We start from the raw sequence: 24,793 nt of genomic DNA, 5'->3' as shown, positions 1-24,793 counted from the left end.
TGATCACTTAAACACACCAATCTCTAATTTAGATAATGATGAAGTACTAATCATTGATAAACCCGATACTTCATCGAATCAGACTGATTCTGAGTTAAGGACTGTTAAAGATCATCCAACAACACAAATTCTTGAAAACCCTCTCACTGGTGTTCGCAACCGTAGACAACTTGAGGATATATATAATTATGTATGTTTTACATCCCAAATTGAACCATCTAATGTAAAAGAAGCTCTGGCTGATGAAAACTGGATTGTTGTGATGCAAGATGAACTCAACCAATTCGTAAGAAATAATGTTTGGTATCTCGTACCAAGACCTAAAGATAAACACATCATTGGAACAAAATGGATTTTCAAAAATAAGTCTAACGAATGTGAAAATATAATTAGAAACAAGGCTAGACTGGTGGTACAAGGTTATACTCAAATTGAAGGGATTGATTTCGATGAAACCTTTGCACCAGTAGCACGTCTTGAATCTATCAGACTATTTATATCCATTGCATGTTTTAGAAAGATAAAGATCTATCAGATGGATGTGAAAAGTGCTTTTCTAAATGGCGATTTACATGAAGAAGTCTATGTTGAACAGCCAATGGGATTTGAAGATTCCAAAAATATTGATCATGTATATCGGCTTAAAAAGGCACTTTATGGATTAAAACAAGCACCTAGGGCATAGTATGAGAAACTAACAAAATTTCTTTTAAGTCATAAATTTCAAATGGGATCTGTTGATAAAACTCTGTTTGTTAAGAAACATAATGATCATATCCTAATGGTACAGATTTATGTTGATGATATCATTTATGGATCAACTTGTACTAACTTGACTACTGAGTTTGCAGATTTGATGAAATCACAGTTCAAAATGAGCATGGTTGGGGAATTGACTTATTTCCTTGGATTGCAAGTAAAGCAACAACCTGAAGGAATATTCATTTCTCAATCTAAGTATGCCTTGAATCTAATCAAAAGATTTGGATTTGAGAATGGCAAGAATTTCGATACTCCTATGAGTACTACCCTGAAACTATCAAAAGACTCTAATAGTAAAAATGTTGACTCAAAACTTTATCGGAGTATGATTGGTAGTTTGTTATATTTAACTGCTAGTAGACCTGATATTTCTCTAAGTGTTGGTATTTGCGCAAGATATCAATCTGATCCAAAAGAATCTCACTTGATTGTCAGCGAATTATTAGATATGTCGCAAGCACTCTGTAAATCTTGATCTCTGGTATCCTCATGAAACCAATGTCCAATTAGTTGGGTACTCGCTGACTGGGGTGGTAATCTAGATGATAGAAAATCAACCGGTGGTGGTTGTTTTTCATTGGAAATTGTCTAGTTTCCTGGTTTAGTAAGAAACAAAATTCTATATCACTTTCAACAACTGGAGTTGAGTATATTGCATGTACACAGCTTGTCTGGATGCAACGAATGCTAAGTGATTATGGAATTAAACAGGATTCTATGTTATTACATTGTGATAATTCCAGTGCGATAAATATTTCAAAAAATTCTATTCAGCATTCTCATACTAAGCATATTGACATTAGATTTCATTATATAAGAGAATTAGTAGAAGAAAAAGTTATATCTCTAGAATATATTCCTACTGAAGATCAACGTGCTGATATTTTCACAAAACCTCTTGATAAAAGCAGGTTCAAAAAGATGAAATTTGATCTTGGCATTTGCATTTTAAATTGATAATTTATGCCTTCTTGTATAATATTGTATATATTTGCTAGATTGTATTTCAATTTTTGTAAAAATTGCAAGCAAATTGAATTTTTGGGGTTTATACGACCAGTCGTGAGTATACACGACCAGTCATACTACGACCGGTCGTAGATACCCACGACCAGTCATGGAACACGGGTTTCACTTCAAATTGGGGTTTTTTTTCACTTTCTTCCTCATTTCTTCTTTCTTCTCCTTGGAGCCGAACTTCGACTCGTCGAACCCATCCTTCAAGTTCTTCAAGGTTAGTGTTCCAAATCCGTTTTTCTTGCATATTTGTGTCAAGATTGCTTCCTTTTCTCTCTTGAAGCTTTCTATCTTGAAAATCATTGAGATTTGGGGTTTGGGTTGTGAAAAATATGTTTTGAGCAAACCCTCTTCTCAATCCTTTGCAACTTCTTTATTCCTTTAATTCCTAGTTACAAATGGCTTCTAGAGGAAGAAAAACTACTTCACGTTGTTCTTCTTCTTCCTCCAGATCTACCCCTATATCTAAACGTCATCTTCTTGTTCCCAATGATGATCCATCATTTGTTAGGGACATTAGATCTCGTAAGGTTATCGTTGAACATCCTGTTGATGTCAATCATATTGCTCCATTTGACATCCTTCCTATGCTTGAAGCTGTAGGTTGGACTAACTTATTGCATTAGGGTGGGCCTGCATACCGGTCCATTGCCCAATCCATGTTTTCATGTATTAATGCATTTTCACAGGATAATTTAACTTTCCAAATTTCTACTCTAGAAGGGCCATTTGACGTTGATCGTCATTTAATTTCAGCCCTTATGGAAATTCCTGTGAATGATGAGGGTATTCCAATTCATAATTTAACTGATAAACCCTCAATGGCTGAAAAACGCATGCTCACTAGAGACCTGTGTAATATGGATGTTCAATGGACTCAAAAAGGGAATGCGCTCCCCGCAAGGTATTTGTTACCCAAATACAGAATTCTTCACAGAATCTTTGTGTCTAATCTGTATCCTCGTTCGGGTAATAAATCTGACCTGACTTCATTTATGGTTCGTGTTATCCATGCTATCTCAAATGGTACTCAGATTTGTTTGCCTTCCTTAATCTGTCATTTCATTCTTCAGTTTCGACTCCATCCTGGTCATAGTGACATTCCATTTACATACTTTATGACTGTATTGGCTACTCATATGTTAGTCGATATGCCTGTTGATGAAGCACCAATCCATCATCTGATCTTCAACAATACAAATATTAATAAGATGAAGTTGGATCTGCTTCCTGAACAAGGTGGTGGTGGTGGTGGTGGTCCTGAAGAAGCTGGTGTTGATATTAATATGGATGATATTTTTGAGGAACTGGATTCTGACTCAGCTAATGATCCAGATTTTGTACCATCTGATGTTGATGCACGTCTGAGTGCATTAGAAGGTAGAGTTGAGGATATAAATGTTAAGTTGGAAAACATGTCTGTTGCTCATGATTTGCAATTCAAGTATATGCGCAAATATCTTAGGCGCTTGAACAAAGGCATGCACCAACTTGATCCTTCTATTCCTGCTCCATCTTCAAGTTCTAATTCTGACTAGTTTCTATGAGACTTTTGGTATGTAATAACTTTATTACTTTGCTCTTGTTTGATTGAGTTTGAGTTGGATTTTATGCTGGATATTTGTTCTTAATGTAATATTTATGCTGGATATATGTGATGCTATCTTGAGTATCTCTATGACTCTTTTGCTATACTCTATTTTCTCCTCATGTTTACTCTAATTCCTTTATTTAGTTCTCCTTTGTCATATTGTGACAAAAAGGGGGAGAATGGTTTGTTGTTAATGTAATTGTGAGAGGAGTAGCATTGGTTATGTTACTCAGGGGGAGTGGGGTGTCAAGGAGAATATATGTTTGATCTTGAGTATATGATCTTGTTGAATGAAACTGGTTGAATGTTGAATATTGAATATTGATTTGCAGGTATTAACCAGTTGTTTTACTTTTGTTTATCATGGTTATGTGTTTTGTCACTAATTTGACAAAGGGGGAGATTGTAAGTGCTATAGTTTCTATCCCTATTTGTTGTCAAATTTGTAGTGCCAAAATCACTATTATACTCTGTTATATATAACGTGCATAAGTGAAGCTCTCTCATAAACAAGCTAAGCTCACAACAAGCAAAGCTCAAGATCTTGAATGAAAGAACTGCTCACAAGACTCAAGCTGAAAAGAAAGTACAAGGCAAGACTCAAGCTGAAATCAAGACTCAAGCTGAACTCAAGACTCAAGTTGAAAGTCAAGCTGAACTCAAGACTCAAGCTGAAACTCAAGCTGAACTCAAGACTCAAGTTGAAAGTCAAGCTGAACTCAAGACTCAAGCTGAAACTCAAGCCACTTTCAAGATTGAGCTACTTCAAGGTTTAATCTACATCAAGACTTCAAGGCTCATTCTTCATGGTCTCTTGTTTCAATGTCCATACTTCATGATTGAGGTTTGTTTGACCATAGGATGACCTTAGAAGTAGGTCATTTCGGATACATAAGCTGAATGTTTATTTTACATGTGATTGGTCTGTTCTTCGACTAGTCCTAGGCCTTCTTCGACTAGTCCTAGACTTGCTTCGACCAGTCTAAGAAATTCCTCGACCAGTCGTAAGTTTGTTACAAATTCCGGATAAAATCTGTTAGCCTTCGACTAGTCCAGGAATCTGTTCGACCAGTCGTAGGAACAGTGTCGACTGATCTTCGACCAGTCGTACAATCTACGACTCGAAGTCTAGCGAACCTTTGCAGGACCTACGACCAGTCGAAGGAAACCTACGACCAGTCGTAGGTGACCTACGACCAGTCGTAGAACGGTCAAAGCATATCCCGCCGGATTTTTCAAATATCTGTTAGAGCTTCAACTAGTCGAAGAGCACTCTAGACCAGTCGAAGACCCGATCTTCTCACTTATAAATAGTGCACGAATCTCAGAAGAAATCATCGATTTAATTAATCCATTCAAGCCAATCTTCGTCAAACTTCTGAGAGATAATTCTGTGCTCCATCTAAGCTAAGTGTGCTTATTTAATATTCTCTTTCCTTAGCTTTATTTAATTGATTTTGTTTCTTATATTCCAATCTGATTTGATAAAGAGAAATTATTATTCCCTTTCTTTGGAATCAAAATCAATTAAGGCAAGCCCTATTTGGTTTAATTTAAAATCTATTAGAATTAGAACCATTGTAATCAAGTACTGGACATTGAACTTGGACATTCAATCATCTACTTTGATTTGGTTCTACCGGGCTGCTACAACGAAGGAGATTTTCAGGTATTTTACATATTGTAAATTCCTTTCTATTATTTTGGTTTCTTTCAAGATTTGCCAGAAAAATCTTGTTATTTTGGTTATCTGAGGAAAGCCAGGAAAACTCAGAAGTGGGGTTTTTTTAATTGTGTAAGCCCACATACAAAGACACAATTGTAAGGGTTTTGGGTGAACCTGGGAAAACCTATTTTTAGTGAACGCTAATATCCCCTGTGTGAGGATATTAGGAGTGGAGTAGCCTTTTTGTGTGGCTGTTGTATAACAGTTGGTGAACACACAGGCGAACCACTATAAACCTTTGAGTTGTGGTTGATTGATTTATTCTTTTAATCTTTTAATTAATTTTTGTGGGATGTATGTATGGTGGTGAATGTTGTAATTATTTCAAGCTTTGTGAGAATGTTGTAATAGCTTAGAATTTATTTTCTGCTATTCATTTATAAGCTTGTTTTTCAATTTCATTTGAAAGTTGTTCCAGCAAGGTTGCCCTGCCATTTTTATGGTGTATGGCTGTCCCTAGAACAATACATTTTTAATTACAAGTTATTTCATTTCAGTTTGTATTTAATTCTGTATTCCTCTTCGATTTGAGACTTGATACAAAGACCTTTCTAGAAATAAGGTTGTCCTACCATAAACTCTGTTTTTGGTGTAAGGTTGTCCTTAGAATAACGTTTGTATCAACCTCTCAAGATCTGAATTTTGAGGTTGTTTTACTTTCCTGCATTGTTATTTAATTTGGCTATCATTTTCTTTATTATTCCGCTGTTATAAGTTTTTATTTGGCATTGTCCTATTCACCCCCCCTCTAGGACATATAGCTTGGCCTTTTCATGTTTTACGACATCAAGTAGAGGAATGTTGACTTTCACTTGTTTCAACACCTCTAGGATATCCTGAGAGTTAGAGAGAGGTTTTGGTGTAACCAACCGTTAGGGAAATGGAGCAACTGGCTTTTCTAGAAGTTTCGGTTCTAATTTTTATGGGGTCTCACTAGATCCATTATTGTTGTCCTCTTCTGGTTCTTGAGGCTTTTCGGGCCTAACCGGAAGGGTTTTATCAATGATCTTTCCACTCTTAAGAGTGGTGATGGATTTAGCGTGCCCATTTGATTTGAAGAGCTGGGATCACTTATCTCGTATTGTGGTTTAGGATTGGGGAGCGGTTGTGTAGGAAACATCCCTTTTTCTATAACCGTCATGCGTGAATCCATCTTTTGCATAAAGTCTCGCATTGCATGGGTCAGGTCTTGCATGGAATTTTGAACCGGTTCTTCTTGAGGTTTTCCCTGATTTGGATTTTGATTGAAGAAACTTTGAGGGGTAGCAGTTTGTCCATTTCTCCAACTAAGGTTTGGATGATTTTTCCAACCAGGATTATACGTATTAGAGGTTGGTCCATTGAAAGGTCTTTGATAATTATTTACGGCATTGGATTGTTCATTCAACACTTCTCGAAAGGCGGGTATTGTAGGGCAATTTTCAGTTGTATGAATGTTGCAATCACAGATGCCGCAAACACTTTCATTAACCTTATCCTTCTTTCCTTCCATGGCCTCAACTTTCCTTATGAGCGTAGTCACTTTACACTTGAGATCATCCTCTTCTTTCAAGAGATATAATCCATCTTTCTCCTTTAATTGAGTCGGCCTAGACGTGGTGTTCAACTTTGGGTAATAGTCCCATGATTGTGTTTTTTCAGCAAGACTATTGAGGTACTCCCATACCTCGTCAACATTTTTATTAATGAATTCTCCATTACACATTGTCTCGACCATTTGGCGCATGGAAGATGTCAGTCCATCATAGAAAAAATTTGTAATGCGCCACGTTTCAAAGCCGTGTTGTGGGCATGAACTGACCAAATCCTTGAACCTTTCCCAACATTGGTAAAACGTTTCATCCTCCTTTTGGGTGAAGTTCATGATTGCTTTTCTAAGGGTAATTGTTTTATGATGTGGAAAGAATTTCTTTATAAATTCCCTTTGCATATCATTCCATGCGCCATTGGATCTAGGACGCAGTGAATGTAACCACGTCTTAGCCTTCTCTTTTAAGGAAAAAGGAAAGAGTCTCAGCCTGACTGTGTCCTCAGACACATTTTGAAAATATAAAGTGGCTCTGATCTCATCAAACTCTTTCAAATGTAGATATGGTTCTTTAGATTCAAGCCCATGGAACTTAGGAAGGAGTTGGATAACCCCTGGCTTGATGTCCATATGTCCTGTATTTTTAGGAAAAATCATGCATGAGGGCGTACTCACCCCCGCTGGTTGTAAATAATCTCGTAAGGTACGTGGCGGGGTTGCTTGATACACCTCATTTTCATCCTGAATGTCCTCTACCCTAGGTTGGGGTAGAAGAGGTTGGTTTCCAGCCATCACTTCAATTAACTCAGGGGATTTTGAGTGGTGTCTAGTCCTACGGTGGATAGTCAACCCCTCAACCAATCCTCCTTTAGTCAAGAGACGTCGAGTGTTGTCACGGGCCCACTTGGGCATGAAACACTCGCAACCCTAAATCAAATTCGAACGAAAAGAAAATCTAGAAAGAAAGAGAGAGTTGGAAAGAAATTACCAACTTGAAGTCCCTAAGTTAAAGACCTGTAAAAGAAAACAAACAAGTCAGTTTCTAAAAGAAGAAAAGTCTAAACTAGAAAGTAAATTACTAAAAGAGAACTAAAAAATAGAAAGTAGAGAGAAAGCTTACCGAATTAGAAATTTCTACCTTAAAAGCTTACAAAATAAGAAAGTTAGTTTCTACACAAAAATTCTACAAGCAGGAAATTTCTAAAAATAAATTAAGAAACAAAGTTAGATTCTAAAAGAGTTAAAATTAGAAAGTTACTAAAAATAAAAAAATAGAAAGTTAATTTCTAAAAAGGGAAATAACTAACCTAGTTTCTAAAAACAAAAGAGGAGAGTTTCTAAAAATAAACTATTTCCTACAAATAGGAAAATACTAGAATTAGAAAATTTCTAAAATTTAAACCCTAATTTTAAAAGTAGAAAAAGCAGAGAAATTAGGAGGGAATTACCAATTTAGAAACTTATGTCAGGATCCTACAAAACAGGAGAACAAGTTAGTTTCTAAAAATAAAATAAAATAAAAACCTTTAACCTAAAGTTAGTAAAATCCTAATCTTAACCTAATTTTAAAACTAATTAATTTCAGAAAAACGTAGCCGTCAATCCCCGACAATGGCGCCAAAAACTTGTTCACTCCCCAAGTATAGGGTTGTGATGTAGTAGTAAACTCGGTGAGACCGAGGTCGAATCCCAAGGGACTGAAACTTGTTCGTAATCTGAAGTTAGGTAGAATTAGAACTAGATTAAGATGAAATATAAATCAAATGGTTTTTGAGGAATAATAGTGAAATATTACTCTAAAACTTAAGAAATTCAGAGATAGGAAACTAGGGATTCAGAGGATCCACTTGTAGAGATCAGGGAGATCTTATGCCTGCTTCAAAAATCATGAAACCTAAACTGAACTTCCTCTGATATAATTTTTAAAGAGATAAAAGGTATATGAATTAGAATGGATTCCATCACCAAACCATGCCCAGGAGACAAAGTCAACAACAGAATTAAACTAATTACCAACTAATCAGATGTTTATGAAGGTTAGGAATGATACCGCCATCCAACCATGCCTAGGAGACGATGGCGAACAACAAGGCTTTTCTGACATCATAATCAAAGTAAGGAAAAAGAAATACTCAAAGCCATTACAAACCCATTGTAATGTCAGTCACAACAGGCCATTAAAAACTATAAATATTTCCATAATAAAATTAAATCAAAAATCAATTCAGTCTAAACAAAAAGCATAACAAAAGTCTCCCATCCCGCTACAAGCTTCACCTCTTAGCCCTAGCTAAGAGGTTTAGCTACTCATGTCCATGATTTAACTCACCTCTCAATGCATAAAATCAGGACAACGAGAAGAAGAAAACAAACTGTTAAACAACTTCACGTCCAGCCACGTCCCTGCCAAAATTCCTTTTTCTCCTCTCCGATCCCTTTTTCTCTCTCTTCTTCTCCTTTATAGAAGCATTAGACGCCATCCTGTGGCTGCTGGCGTCGATGCGGAAAGCTCCTAAACAGCTTCTTACGCAGCCAGGCGGTGCAGTAGCATGCGCAGCAAAAGAAACGCAAAAGGACTTGCGTTTGGATCGAGTGCAAGATGAAAGTGAAACCAGTCCGGTCGATCCGACCACCTAGGAGGAGTTTAGACCCCAGAATCTGCAACTTGAATGGTCTGGATCAACAAATAGATCGGCAGAGATGGGCCACCACTGTCCGAAACGTCCGAAATTTTTGGATGTGCGTAACATACGCACAAGAGCTGCGCTGTGCTCTCGGTGGGGCCCACTTTGGCTATCTTTCAAGAAATCTACACCGTCCACCGGATTATTTACGAAAAACCATTCAGACCTGATCGATTTTGGGTAAAAACCATGGTGGCCCATAGTTTATTTTGTTACACCGTCTATTCTACGTTTTGGAATATCAACAGCGGCCTGCACTTCATTCCGCGATTTCGACACCTAGGCCATGTTTATAGGGCCCTTTTACCCCTGATGGACGATCCCGATTATCTGGATCATGGGCCATGGTGGCCCACAAATTCCGTCCGCAAGCTCTGTTCTTGCGCAAACAGAGAGAACGGACTTCTTCCGTTGTGCTTCTGGCGGGTCGATTACATTCTATTATGACATCCACACCATCCACTGGATTCAGGACGAAAAACCGTTCTGGAAGGAACTGTTTCGGTTTGATTTCGGTGTGGCCCACAAGCTGGTTCAGTCCACCGTCCATCTTCCGTTTGGACGGCTGGATTGTGACCCTCACTATCTTCTATATTTATGCCACTTAGGCAAGGGTAATACCCCCTCCCTGAACACCTTGGACGGTTCAGATTCATGATATGGATGATGGGTGGGGCCCACAAGCAAAACCGATGGAAGACGTGGGCGGACGCTATTTGAGAAAGAGCCGGACTGGGAGATACGTCGGTTAGCGCATGTTGACCGACTCTGGTGTGTTCGGTGCTTGGCGAACGTGCCACTCCATATGCACGCCTCTACTAGTGTAGGGCACACTGTGATGTTGATGAGAAATCTACTCCATCCATCTGTATTCTCATCTCATTTAACGCATTGATACCAATTCTGAAGCATATCCAGATAGCAGGTGGGCTCAAAATCAGAGTTTTAGGGACTGATCTGTCCGTTGGGCCACTTCCACAAGGATATAACAGATGAAATTCGACGTGTACGGTTAATTTATGGTCCCAATCCCATGTATGAAGTTTCGAACCAATCGGATGGCGAGAACCCTGTGATCTTGCATTCTGCGCCAGTTTCGGGCCTCTCTAACGTGAACGGCTTTATTTCCTCGGATCCCTGGTGTGTAAATCCTTCAGTCTTAGTCCCCTGGGGTCTGTCTCATGCTTTGGTGAATTCAGAGCGTCAATCCATATATTTAGTACCATTTTTCAGTCCAGGCTCTTAAAGTCACCTTGCAACACAAACACAAGTAAATCGGGCTGTTAAACAGTATCCTGTTTGTAAATCCAGGCAATAACTAGGTCTGTTATGTAATATTTGACCCTTAACATTTAACACCCTATTTTAATCACGTTTATGATACAAGGTGTATTTAGGAGCCTGAATTGAAAAAAGGGCACTAAAAGCATGGATTTAACACTTATAAATCACCAAGGCAAGGGAAAGACTCCAGGGGACCGAGATCGAAGAATTTACATACCAAAGATCTGAGAAAATCACACCACTCACGTTAAACAGGCCCAAAAATCGTCCGGAATACAAGATCATAGGGTTACCATCATTCAATTGGCTTGAAATTTTATATATGGCCTGAAGACCATAAATTAACCGTACATGTCAAATTTCAGCCATTGGATCCTTGTGAAAGCAGTCCAACGGACAGATCAGACCATAAATCTCTGATTTAGGGCTCACCTGATATCTGGATACACTTTAATTTTGGTTTCAACCTCTTAAATGAGGTAGAAAAATGGATGGACAAAGCGGATTTCTCACGAACATCACGATAGACCCCACATGTACATTACATGTACATAAGGTATACGTGCACGAGAGGTGCACCGAACAGAGAATCCGGTCAACAGAGGTTGACCCGACCTTCTTCCTCAAGCACAAAAGTGTCCGCCAGCGGGTGGACGCTGTTTGACCATTTTTGGGTAGTGGGGCCCACCCATCATCCAAATGGATGATCTGGACCGTCCATACTCTCCAAAGGGGGGTACAACCCTTCCTAGTTTCCTTTTGGGCCCATACATACATACACACATGGATCGTTGAAAAACATAGGATGGACTGTGAATTGATTTTATACAGTAGACTGCACCAAAAGTCGACCAAAACTACTCCTTTCTGACTTAAATTTCTCCATGAATCTAATTAACGGTGTGGATTTTCCAGAAAACATCACTATAGGTCCCACCGAGCATCTCACACAGGAAATTTCGCACCATATGCACTTCTAGTTTTTCTGAACGTTGTGGGGTGTTGTGGGCCACTGTTTGTGGTCGATTGGATGATCTGAACCGTCTAAAATCTTCAAAGGGGGGTTCTTTACCCCAACCATAGAGAAAAATTCGGTTCTTTGATGATCCTTTTGCCAAAAACAAGATCCCAACGCAACTCGACTTGTGTTTTCATGGCTGCACATGCTGCTGTGTGTAAACAGCCACTCCACCAACCACCTTAGTTTATAAAAGGAGGAGAGAGAGCGTGGAGAAGGGAATTAAATCATCTGGGAATGTGAGCAGCCGTGGCGGCAAAGCTATGGAGCGTGGGCCGGCATCCTTCTTCTCCGCCTTCTCATCTTCGATTTCTTCTTTCTTTTATTATTATTATTATTATTATTATTATTATTATTATTATTATTATTATTATTATTTTATTTCTTGCTTTAGCATGATTATGTCAGGCTAAACCTCTTAGCTAGGGCTAAGAGGTGAAGCTTGTAGCGTGATGGGACGGTTTCTACGGCTTTGATTCATGTTTTAGGGACTCTCTTTGATTATAGTTTGATTTTATCGAATATTCATAGTTTTTAATGGTTTATTGTGACTTAAATTACAATGGATCTGCGATAGCTTTGAGTATTTTCTATGCATGTATAGAGGTTATGATCGTAGGAGCCCTGTTGTTCACAATCGTCTCATGGGCATGGTTGGATGATGGAACCCTTCCTTATGTTCATAACTCTCTCAGATTAGATGTGGATTGGTTAAATTCTATTGTTTACTTTGTCTCCTGGGCATGGTCTTGTGATGGAATCAAGTCTAATTCTCATACCTCTCATCCCTTGAAAACTGGATCAAAGGAAGTTCATAGTTAATTTTTAACATTATATCTTCCAACTGGATGAAGATGGGACTCTAAGTCCAGTTGTCTTCTTAAATCAAGCGATCTCCCTAATCTCTACAAGTGGATCCTTGACACCCTAGTTTCCCACCTTCAAATTTTACAAGTTTGAGTTACTAAATTCACAATTATTCCCTTAATTTCCTCATCTAGATTACATCTTCATCTGGTTCTAGTTCAAGTTACTTTCAGATTACGTACAAGGTTCAGTCCCTGTATATTCGACCTCAGTCTTACTAAGATTATTACTACATCACAACCCTATACTTGGGTTGTGAACAGCATGCTACCTAGAGCCACAATTAGATGCTCCAGGGACTTAGCATATGATGACGATCCTATCTCCGGGATAGCCGAAGGTGAGTGATCTAGAAGTTTTGGGTTGGCCTACATCAAAAATCTTTTTGGGTCTTAATATCGTTTATTGTCACCAATGTTACCATTGTTTTTAGTGAATTGTCTACTCACATTCTTATATAGTTCGATTAACAGTTACACACTAGTTCGATCGGGAGTGCCAAACTAGTGTTGGGCTAGAATTCGGCCATATGGTACACGTGTGCACTTTATGGGCATGCCAGAACTTATTGTGGGCTGATTCAAACCCAACACCTATGACCCCTATCATCTAGATAGAGCAACTGAATTAAGCAGTGGTAGACCAACTATCTATTCTTCCAACTGTCAAGGGAGCTATCAGATGACTTGCAGAGGGTGGAACTTTTCCAGCAGTAGACACTTTTTGCCTTGAAAATGAAGGACTTTTAAAAGTGTTGCAAGTGCTATTCGAATATAGAAATTAACAACAGAGCTTGAGATCGAAAATAATAAGACCTACCACTGTTAAGAATCATCATCCCGATTGAGAGCAACGGGGTGCTTAACTGAGCAGCAAGGTGCACTTAACCGAGCACTGCGTTAATAAGTAAGAGATAGGTAATGCCGGTCTTACAAATTGTTGTCGACCCAGCTCATAAGCATAGGCGAACGATTCTTAAGACTTAGATTCTCCTTCAAATCCCGTACACAAGCACTGATGAAATGGAATTACATCTACTAGCTATAAATAAGTCGGTCATGCATAAGGCAAAGACAAACAAAACTACTGTTAGATGCTAAGGGGTTTATGTTGATGATCAATAGTGAAGATGATAAGTGTCCCAGGGGATTGTATAATAATGTTGTGTTGAAGTTTAAAAGTTTTATTATCATTATTATTAATTTTTTTATGCTTTGATTATTTGATTTGATACGTTCATTTGCTATTAATAGATTTTTCAATGGCATAGTGAGAATAACCATTGCTATGTGGCAATGTCATATCTCACAAACTATAAAGTGATGGTTGATTTTTGCCGTTCGTGCTTTACCTTCATTGAATGCATCCTTATCAAAGTAGTTAGTTATTGATCTTACTTCAATGTTGACACCGCTTAATAGTTCCTTGTTCTTATTCACAAGTTATTCAATCGAAATGATTCTTAGAAGCCTGATCATTGATGAGCTGACCTTCATACATCTAGCATATGACACGAAGATCTCATGCCTGCCTGTTCACACCCCAAGTATAGGGTTGTGATGTAGTAATAATCTTGGTAAGACTGAGGTCGAATCCACAGGGACTAAACCTTGCACGTAATCTGAAAATAACTCGAACTAAAACTAGACTAAGATGTAATCTAAATCAGGAGAATTAAGAGGATAATTGTGAAACACTTTAACTAAAATCTGTAAAATTTAAGGGTAGGAAACTAGGGTGCCAGGATCCACTTGTAGAGATCAGGGAAATCTACGCTTGATTCAAGAATACAACTGGATTTAGAGTCCTATCTTCATCTAGTTGGAAGATAAACCATTAAAACGCAAATATGAACTTCCTTTTGATCTAGTTATCAAATAGAAGATAGGTATGAGAATTATAATTGATTCCATCACAAAACCATGCTACCCATGAGACAAAACAAACAACAGAATTTAGCCAATCCACATCCAATCTAAGGGAACTTTGAACGTTAGGAAGGATTCTATCATCCAACCATGCCCAGGAGACGATGGTGAACAACAAGATTCCTAATTTCATAATCACACAAATGCAAAGAACATGCTCTCACCTATCGCAGATCCATTGTAATTTAAGTCACAACAAATCATTAAAAACTGAAAGCATTCCTTATAATCAAACTAAAATCAAAGTTGGTTTAGCGTATGAATCAAAACCATAGAAACTCTCCCATCATGTTACAAGCTTCACCTCTTAGCCCTAGCTAAGAGGTTTAGCTCATCCCAGACATGATGACGCTAAAGATCTCTAAACAAAATCAAAGGAAAAGAAGAAAGAAAACAAAGAAAAAGGGAAAAAAAAAACTAAGCCAACTAGCCCTCTCTCTCTCCTTTGTGCATGGTCCCAAGATAGGATGCCCCTCACGTCCCATTCTCTCTCTCTTTTATAGACCTTGGAGTCGGTGGTGAAAACATGCGCAGCAACAGCAGCAGAAAATGCATGATGAGTTGCGTTTGACGTGGATTTTCGGGACAGGGATCATCTAATCCTCCCATTCTAACACCATAGGAAGATGTGTGACCTCCTTCTCGAGACTTTGAACTGTCTCGATCATCGATCCGACCTTTCCCTTGACCATATAACTGGCCCACAGCGAGCAACGCCGTCTGGACGCTCAGTCTCTGCGTAACACGTGCGTAAAATCGGTTTTGCATTAGCTGTGGGGCCCCTGATTGATGCTGGCGGAGAAATCCATTCCGTCCATTGGATTCCCCTCGAAAAACCAATCGATTATGGGCTGTTTTGGATTGGTTTTGGTGTGGTCCACAAGATTTTTCTCGCTGTCGTCCGTCCTATGTTTGAACAGCTGGGATCTCATTCTCACTATTTCTTGAAATTTCGTCACCTAGTCCTTGGTAATATATTCCGTGTGATTCTAATGTACGGTCCAGATTAATCATCTAGACCACCATGGTGGCCCACAACGATCATCCACAGGTCCCTATGTGAACGCTGGAGAAAGGAAAACGGAAGTTCCGTTTTTAGGAAGGAGGCTTGGTCAAACTGAGCTTGACCAGCTAAACTGGTCCGGTGCACAGCGGGCATACACCTGCTGTGTACACCAGCCACATGAAGTGGGGTTCATATTGATGTTTATAAGAAATCTAATCCATCTATCCTTTCTTACAGCTAATTTAAGGGGTCAAGACCAAGTTTGAAGCATATCCAGATATCAGGTGGGCCTAAAAGCAATGTTTTATGGTCTGATCTGTCCGTTGAGCCACTTTCACAGGGATCCAATAGCTTAAATTCGAGATTACAGTTAATTTATGGTCCTCAGGCCAGATATAAAGTTTCGAGCCAAACAGATAGTGAGAACCCTATGATCATGCATTCAGGGCGACTTTCAGGTCCGTTTAACGTGAGTGGCGTGATTTTCTCGGATGTCTGGCATGTAAATTCTTCAATCTCGGTCCCCTGGGGTCCGTCCCTTGCCTTGGTGACTTCGGAGTATTAAATTCATGCTTTTAGCACACTTTTCATTCTAGACTCCTAAATTCACCTTGCAACACAAACATGATTAAAATAGAGCATTAAACAGTATTATGTTTGTAAAATCAGGTAAGAACTGGAGTCTAATATGCAATATTCAACCCTCAACACAGCCACATGGCCTGATCTACATCATCGAATCCAATGTTGCTAGATTGGTCATCTTGCGCAAACATATTCTAGTTTAGGGGGGCATCTTGTGGTGGTAGACTCGCTTGATGCAGGGTTGGATGGCGAACACACAATATTATATAATATTTAGTTTGTCCATCCTTAGGTACAAAAATCATGTCCATCCGACAGCTAAATTGGACACCACATGGGAAAAAATTGAGATGTGACACCAACAATATGGGTGTGCAAGGCCCGCCATGGTGCGCAACTTCCATTCATCGTGTCTCACCAAGATCAATGGGCATTCCAGAAACGCCTTGGGAATTTGGAGGTTTTAGGCATGATTTTCCGAATGCTGAGGTCTTCAAAGTGCTGTAAGGCCTCAGTCTGTGGTTGATTGGAATGAACCAGTATGCATTCATCGTGGCTAACCAAATAAATCAAGTGTAAAGTTTGTTGAGTGGGTCCCATCTTCTCTTATCTTGACATCTTCTAAAAAAGACCATGTGAATTTCCAGCCGTACTCTTTTCTCACTCGAAACCATTATCTGCATTGTGCTAACTCAAAACTCAAAAGAATCAAATCAAGATGTTTTAACCTTCCGGTCTACGGTTGCTTTATTAGGTTTTGTATTCTCTTTTGGTTTTCTTCTTTCTTGTCTTTTTTATCTTTATCTAAGAGAACTCCAAGTCAGTGGTCCTAGTTGTATTGTGACACTTGAACAGTTCAATACATTGAGGTAGACCGTTCATTTCATGGTCACCATGCAAACATAATACAATTGTGAGAAATACCAATTTGATCAATGACATTTAATATGGACAGTCCAGATCATTTACAAAAAAAATAGGTCCAATCACCAATTTAATCCATATATCTGTTGACCAATCATGGACTACTAATGGTTCTAAATAATTGCTCGTGTTAATGGCCTATTTAATCCATATATTAGATAATCCGATATTCTATTGTCAAGACCATCAATACTGGTAGTGGATTCGACCTTAAGCCCAACCCAACCGAATGGTATGTATTAAAATCTCAACCCCATTGAAATGTGGCTCAGGTTAGGTGTTGAATACTCAACCGTATATCAAGGTTATGGTCGGGCCATGTTGGTTGGGTTGGATTGAATTGAAATAACACCCACAACTAGTAACCTAGCATAGCCAAACGAAATTAAATAAGTAGAATGAATGATATGATATACAACTTGGATTGATGGTTTAAATGAAATATTTAACCATCAAATAATATGATTAAGTAAGATACATACCTAATGAAAGTTTATATCACCATGCATAGATAAACGAAATTAAATAAGTACAATGAATGATCTGATATACAACTTGGTGGGCCCACAAAGCTTGGATGTTGTCTAGACCGTGTAAAAGGAGAGCTTATAGCACCACGCATAGACAAACGAAATTAAATAAGTAGAATGAATGATATGATATACAACTTGGTGGGCCCACAAAGATTGGATGTTGTCTAGTCCGCGTAAAAAGATTGTTGACTATTCTTGCATTTCTAGAAGAGTCCTGACTCCTGAACATTCAATGAACAACCCCGGACGCGGATTTCCTGTGAAAGCCTTGCGCAGGAAGTTCTTGCATAATGATGTTGGATGGGGCCTACTTCAATGTATATGAGAAATCCACTCCATCCATCCATTTTGAGAGATCATTTTAGAACGTGTGATAAAAAATTGAGGTGTATCCAACATTTAAGTGGGCCACATGAGAGGAAACTGTAGGCATTTAGTGAGCACTGTTGAAACATTCTTATAGTCATAAAATTTTTGTATGAAGCTATATTTTTGATGTTTTCACTTGACCTTATAAAGGGTTTAGATAGCATATAAACATCAAGGTGGAACCCAGAAAGGTTTCAACGGTTGGAATTTCTTTTCCTATTTTCCCTCAAGTGTGACCCACTTGAGTTTTGTACTCACCTCATTTTTTGCCACACCTCCTAAAATGAGCTCACAAAAAACGGATGGACGGAATGGATTTCTCGCATACATTTCAGTGTGCCCCACCCAGCATTTGACAGGAACTTAATGTTAACAGGAAGTACGTGTCCGAACAACCCGTGGCGTGAAGGGGTGGAGTCATCTTGAACAAGTCATGTGTTAGGGATACACATCATTCATCAAGTATCCTGAGATATGAACAGGATTAAAAATATTGGTGGCCTCTTGATAATGCAAGTTAAACTTGTATCAATTCTAATCTCCTATAGGCTATATTTTCATTTATAACATGTATGTTGGTTAGCATGTAAGGTGAGGTTTGCATGATAATACGTTGGGTCCTTAGTCATGCTTAGGTGGTAGGCTCATGAGAGTTTCAACGCAAGGTCATGGCCATGAATTCCACCCATGGGTTTAAATAAGGACTGCGGTGGAATTCATCCGTACGATGCAAGTGCCTGAAAGTTTGATCCTTACTCTTGCTCGGGTGGTAGACTCTCGGGAGTTTCAACACCCAGTCAAGGGTTCAAGTATCCATAGGTGGTGAAATTCCACTACCATGAGTGTGCGGGGCGTGTGCGTGTGTAAAAAAAAAAATTAAAAAAAAGTGCGTGAAAGTCTGCCGCGTGGGGCAGGTGTGAGTAATGATTTTTTACATCCTGTATGAAAATATTAGTGGCCTTTTCTTATTATATTGGATTTTGATAAGTAATGATTAATATTGATAGCCTTTTATTATTATAATGGATTGGGATAAGTAATGTTTACTCTTACATCTTCCTGTTTGAAAATTCATATGTATTTCTGCTTGAGAAACCGGTCCAACTGGACTGATTTAAATTTGTGGGCCCCACTGTGATATATATAATATATCTTTGCCATTCATCCATTATAGAATAACATTGAGGCATGAGCCAAAAAATGAGGCTAATCCAACTCACACAAAAGCAAACAGTGGTTCCAAAAAGTTTTTAAAAGTAGATATTTGATTTCCTAAATCCTTTGGTGTGGCTCACTTGATCTTTGGATCTTTCTCATCTTTTAGGATGATGCCTTAATTTAAGATGGGATAATGGATGGACGGTGTGGATAGGCTACATATATCTTCATGGCCCTACATATATTTCGCAGCATCGTTGTTTTTGGTGCCAAAAAAATCAAGCGTCAAATCGTGGTCTCCGTGGGCCCATCATGATGAATGTGTTTCATCATGCCATCCACCCATTTTTTCCATATCATTTTATGTCATGAGCATGAAAATGAGCCAGATCAAAATCTCAAGTGGACTGTATAGTGTTGATTAAACTTCCACCATTAATAACTTCTCGGTGGCTACAAAAGTTTTGAAACAAGATGGTATTTATTTCCCCCCTTCATCCAGGTCGTATGACCTAATCAACAGGTTGTATGTCAAATAAACACTACACTCAGCCCTAGGAGCTTTTGAACGGTGGGCATTCAATCTATACTGTTTTCCAATGGTGTGGTCCATATGAGATTTAGATTTTACTTATTTTTGGGATCGAAGCATAAAATGATCTTTAAAAATGAATGAACCGTGTGGATAAAACACATACATCACTGTAGGAGCCACAGAGCACCGACCAGCGTCACCAGCCAAACCGCGTCCCCAAACCAACGGTTGGTAGAGGACTGTCCCAGAACATTTCAACGTCAACCGGACATGAGTCAAACTCGTGCTTGGGTCAGTCGTTTTCGTGTCGAGCCAACCCAAGTTTCACGTCCACTCGTCTGGGCTACCATCATACGAGATTCCATCGGTTTTTTGATGCGTATACTCACGCACGAATAACACAGTAATTTCCACGGAGCGGATTGGGTGGTTACGTGGGCCAACGTTATGTATTTGTTTTATCTATGCTGTCCATCCATTTTTAAAACTAATTTCATGGAATAAACGAAAATATTATGTAGATCAAATGCTCAAGTGGACCACACTACAGGAAACAATGGTGATTGAAATTTCACCGTTAAAAACTTCTTGGGGGCACAACTTGGATCAAGCTGATATTTGTTTTCTCACTTCATCCAGGTCAGTACGTTTTTGGGTTCATGCTCTAAAATGAAATGAAAAGATAAATGGACGGTGTGGATATAAAACAAATATATCACGGTGGGCCTGACAGCGTTGGATCACCGCACACTCAGATTACTAAATTCAACGCAACTGTATCCTGACACACTAAATTCAGCGTTGGACCACACCAAATTCATCGCAACTGTAACCTGACACTGACTCTGAATTAGTTTGGGAGATTCCAAGCATGTGTTGCGCATGGGATCCGATTACGTATCACCCGGATAACTGGTTATTTAGAGTTTCCCTGGCCGTGTGGGGACCACATTGATACGTGTATTGTATATCCACGCGGTTTACTAGTTTTTCAGCTCATTTTACAGCATAATACTAGAAACGAAGGAGATCAAAATATCAAGTGGACCACACCACATGAAATAGTGGTTAGTGAATGCCCACCAATTAAACTTCCAAAGGCTTATTTGTAATGTTTATTTTCCACCTAACCTGCTGGTAAAGACCCAAGCCATTCCCGATCCTGCCCTAGCGTGGGATGGGGTGGGCCCAACTTGATGTGTATTTGAAATCCACTCCGATCATAAGGTGTGTGATAAGAATTTACTAATAGGGCTTAAAACACCCACATTAATAATTTAACTGGGCCATATAAGTTCGTGAGGGGGATTTAGTGGTTGATGCTTTAGCGAGAATGGCAAGCGGCCGATGCCCAGATAAAATATTCAGATGTCGTTCCCACCTTCGGAGGTTAGTTAGAGGAGCGCTAGTGTTGGATAATGCGGGGCTTGGTGCTATAAGATGCCCTTCATCAGGGATATTTCTTCGTGGTCTCCCTTCCTCTCCGTTATCATTAGCTTCTGGTGGGCGTATGTTCTGTAAATGATTGTACAGAGGTTTTCTCGGAGGTTTACTTCAGTCCTAGTGTCTAGAATAGCTTGTGGATATGTGATATGTGTGGTCCGTAGTCTTTTTGTAGGGACCCACCCAAATGGCTGTAAATTTTGTTGACGATTAAGGATATACCTGTGGCATGTGCCCACTTTGTTATATATATAAAAAAAAAGGTGAAGGGAACACCCACCGTCCAAATAATTTCACTTGGTATGGCCCACGTAAATCACTTAAAAGGCCTAAAGTTTTGTGCCATGATTTTATTGTTAAGAGGCAGCTAGTAGTTTAAGTAGATCTCACACATCAATATCATGGTGAGCCTTGTAAAAATTAAACAATAGGCGTCCCTTCTCCCACCATTTTTCTTGGTGTGGCCTACATAAACCATAAACTTGCCTGTTATTTTGTCCTTACAGTTAAATTATACCATCAAGAACCTAATGGTTGGAGTGGATTTCACTAATACATCGCCATAGCAACCACGTGATGCGTCCATTCACATGAGGGAAGTTCCGATGACAGCCGAATCTAAAGCTTTTGTGGCCATCAATATGCTTTATTAGTGGGCACTGTATAGTGAGTTGGAAAAACTGATCCATGGCACAGATATACAACACATACATCAAGGTGGGCCTCACAGTCCAGGAAACTATTCACACCCCAAGTATAGGGTTGTGATGTAGTAATAATCTAGGTAAGACCGAGGTCGAATCCACAGGGACTGAACCTTGTACGTAATCTGAAAGTAACTTGAACCAGAACTAGGCAAAGATGTAATCTAAATCAGGGAGAATTAAGAGAATAATGGTGAATTAATTAACTAAAACTTGTAGAATTCAAAGATGGGAAACTAGGGTGTCAAGGATCCACTTGTAGAGATCTGAGAGATCTATGTTTGATTCATAAACACAACTAGATTGAGAGTCTCATCTTTATCCAGTTAGAAGATATATCACTAAAAATCGAATCTGAACTTCATTTGATCTAGTTTTCAAGAGATGAGAAGAATGAGAATTAGAATTGATTCCATCACAAAACCATGCCTATGAGACAAAGAAAACAACAGAATTTAACCAATCCACAACTAATCGGAGAGATATATGAATGTTAAGAAGGATTACATCATCCAACCATGTCCAAGGGACAATAGTGAACAACAGGGCTTCTTAACTTTACAATCATAATAATGAAAAAGCAATACTCAAAGCTATCGCAGATCTATTACAATTTAAGTCACAACAAACCATTAAAAACTAAAGGCATTCCTTATAATCAAACCAGACTCAATGAGAGTTTATAAATACGAATCAAAATGTAAAAAAACATCCCATCTTACTACAAGCTTCACCTCTTAGCCCTAGCTAAGAGGTTTAACCTGACAAAATCAAACTAAAAATCTCTTAAAAGAAAGTATAAAAGGAAAAGAAGAAAAACTAAGAAGAAGGAAAGAACTTTAGATGATGCCACGCTCCACACGTCCAAGATTGTGCCTCCATGGCTGCTCCCAAAGAATGATTGCTCTCTCTCACGTCTCCTTTTATATCAACAGGGAGCAAGGTCGGTTTGAAGTTGGATGAACCGACTTTGCTTACACAGTCAAGAAACCATGTGAAAAAATGCCACTTTTCTTGCTATCTTTCTAAAGAAACGTCCCTTAAGACGTTTTTGGACGGCCTACATGATGGACGGTTCAGATCGACCATCCGATCACCAGTGATGGGCCACAACCGCTTGAAAAATTGGATCTCCCGGTACATGCGTAAAGCTTACGCAGACACACTGACATGTTCGGTGGGCCCCACAGTGATGTTTTTGAAAGAATCTACTCTGTCTATTGGATTCTTGGGGAAAAACCAATCGGGATGGGATGATTTTGGTAGGTTATGGCGTGGCCCACCGTACCAACTCAACTCGCCGTTCATCTTGCGTTTTCTAACGATCCACGTGCTTACACGTGTATGGGCCAAAAAGGAAAGCTAGGAAAGTCCAGATTACTGATCTAAACGATGAGTGGGGGCCCACTAGTAAAACCCAATCGGACGGGACCATCTGCTAGTGCTTTCCTGAGAATTTGTGGAAGACTTTGGGCTTAATAGTGCACAGCCGATGCATGTTTGCTATGCATACGCACACTACTCAAAGTGTGGTCCACAGTGATTTCTTGATACATCTGCTCCGTCCATCCGTTCTTTCATATCTTTTAAAGTGTTAAGTACAAAATTGAGGCATATCTAGAGATCAGGTGGGCCCCAGATCGCTGATATGTGGGTTGATTTATCTGTTAGGATACTTTCACGAGGATCTAATGGTTGAAATTTGACGTGTACAGTTAATTTATGGTCCTCAGGCTAGATATAGAGTTTTGAGTCGAACGGATAGTGGGAACCCTGTGATCTTGCATTCTGAACGATTTTCAGGCTCGTTTAATGTGAATGGCTTGATTTTCTCGGATCTCTGGCATGTAAATTCTTCGATCTCGGCCCCCTCGGGTTCGTCCCTTGCCTTGGTGACTTCTGAGCGTTAAATTCATGCTTTTAGTACCATTTTTCAGTCCAGGCTCCTAAATTCACCTTGCAGCACAAACACAATTAAAATAAGGCATTAAATAGTATAATGTTTGTAAAATCTGGTAATAACTATGGTCTAATATGCAATATTTAACCCTCAACAGAAACACCGACTGGGATATCCGGCAAGCACCAAATGCGTCCTCCATGTACGGCCAAGACGTAAGGCAATCTGCTTTTAGTCCCATGGTCAAAATCATTTAAATGATGAGATTCATCATAGATGAAAGGTATACTATAAAAAAAATTCTTACATTCAAAACTATTTAAAACCTTTGATTAGGTCACTGCCTTCCTTTAGGCCATGGCCATGAGTTAGCCCCCGAACAAGGCCTTTTAAACCCAATTAGGGCTAGGGATCGAGGAACCATGTGACTCACTTAGTTATAAATCTACCTTTATGTCACTCTATAATGCTAATTGAGTTCCTTTTAGTTTTATAAGCTCATTTATAGTGGATGGATGTAACTCCTTTTGTCCTACAAAGACAACTTGTGACAAGATTCAAACGTGGTTTCTAGCCATAGAATCGATCTCTTCCTTTGTATAATACCTAAGTGCAAAATATCTGAGATCATCTATAGGTCTAACATCAAAGTTAGACTCCTACTAGTATACAATATAATTGGAGGGATGGCCCGAAGAGGGAACAAAGCCCAGTCCTTCTCCCTCATCAAGCATGTGAATGATCTTCCAATGCAGGTCCGAGGGCTGATCTTCCTGGATAAAGTAGGTCTGGGTGCTATTAGGACTTTTCCTATGGGCCTTTAGGTAGAGTTTTTGTATATTGGTGATCGATTCGATTCGGCGGTCCCATAAGATAGGCGACCTCCAGGTTTTCACTACCAAAAAATCGAGTAAAGGCTATAGACTTTGAAAGCTTTTAGCCACAGATTAAATCCATAGCAATATAGCTACAGATTTAATCCGTAGCTAAAGCTTAAGTGATATGTCGCTAAAGCATACCTCCTCACCTAAACCATATTAAACATAAATGGTGCTTAAGGGGATCCATGGGGTCCATTGGAATATATGTGTTTGATCTAAGTTGTCCAACAATTCTGATATATAATTTTAGTGCATGAGCCCAAAAATTATATAGATTAAATGTCTAAGTAGACCACACCATAAGAAATAATAAAAATTAAATTTCTACTGTTAATATTTTGTATGGTCTC

General features: G+C 39.0%; 1 non-coding gene across 1 annotated transcript; it reads left to right on the top strand.

Annotated features, from left to right (window-relative positions):
• The first annotated feature begins 6,871 nt into the window (after nucleotides 1-6,871).
• Nucleotides 6,872-6,978, top strand: LOC131222071 (small nucleolar RNA R71). Its single transcript, XR_009159778.1, has one exon. It is a non-coding gene; the product is annotated as a small nucleolar RNA R71 (small nucleolar RNA).
• The last annotated feature ends 17,815 nt before the right edge of the window (nucleotides 6,979-24,793 follow it).

Source organism: Magnolia sinica, chromosome 12, assembly GCF_029962835.1.
Source record: "Magnolia sinica isolate HGM2019 chromosome 12, MsV1, whole genome shotgun sequence".
NCBI classification, from domain to species: Eukaryota; Viridiplantae; Streptophyta; class Magnoliopsida; order Magnoliales; family Magnoliaceae; genus Magnolia; species Magnolia sinica.
Note: the sequence above shows the minus strand (reverse complement) of the source record. Positions and strands in the feature narration are given on the sequence as shown.